Raw genomic sequence first — 979 nt, 5'->3', positions numbered from 1 at the left:
TTGAAAAATATATTTGTTCGTTTTTCCTGCTGTGCCAGCCAGGCTTTTTTTGACTGCACTTTTTTTTATTGAACTCAGCTTGTCTCTCCCACTAAGACAAGCTGCCAGCAGTAGCATTTTGCTGTTGATCGTACCCCCCTGGGGTAGGCTGGTGCAGGCACAGGCAAGGTTTGGGTGATGTGGGTGGGAAATAGTGTGAGTTGGTATTTTCAAACAAGAAGCAGCATCACTAGGAATTGTGCTTTCTCAGGCTTCCAGTCAAGTCTTTTCTCTGCTGTTTCATTTTTTTGTGCACACAGAGCAGTCTCAGTTGTAGTGTACATCAAAGCACTGCATTGTGCATCTGTGAGCAGTTTTGCAGACTCACATATATTGGGATAGCAGTGCTCTTTTAAGCTAAATCCCCAGTAGGCCTCTTTTGTAGTTATAAGTTTAGTGTGTGCACATACAGCAGTCTCAGTTGCAGTGTACATCAAGGCACTGCATCGGGCATCTGTGGGCAGTTTTGCAGACTCACATATATTGGGACAGCAGTGCTCTTTTAAGCCAAATCTCCAATAGGTCTCTTTTGTAGTTACAAGTTTGGTGCGTGCACATACAGCGGTCTCAGTTGTAGTGTACATCAAGGCACTGCATCGTGCATCTGTGGGCAGTTTTGCAGCCTAACATATATTGGGACAGAGGTGTTCATTCACCAATAATTTTTTCTTTATTTTAATTGAAATCCCTAGTAGGCTGTGACATTAAATCCATGATGTCAGGGAAAGGTAGACGTGGTCAAGGGATTGGGACTGGCAGAGGAGGCACTTCAAAAGGCAGTGCTAGTCCCCCATTAAAGTTAAAAAGGGAGCTGTTCCAATCTAAAATCTCTGGAGGGGCAGGCAGTTACATCCGGAAAAAAACGAAATTTAAAGATGATGCACCGCCACCACCTGTTTCTGACCCTATAGTTTTGGAAGTGAGGGAAGGGGAGGCTGAG

The sequence above is a fragment of the Rhinatrema bivittatum genome, chromosome 3, assembly GCF_901001135.1.
Source record: "Rhinatrema bivittatum chromosome 3, aRhiBiv1.1, whole genome shotgun sequence".
Classification (NCBI taxonomy): Eukaryota; Metazoa; Chordata; class Amphibia; order Gymnophiona; family Rhinatrematidae; genus Rhinatrema; species Rhinatrema bivittatum.
The sequence above is the reverse complement of the archived record's forward strand: the minus strand, read 5'-3'. Positions refer to the sequence as shown.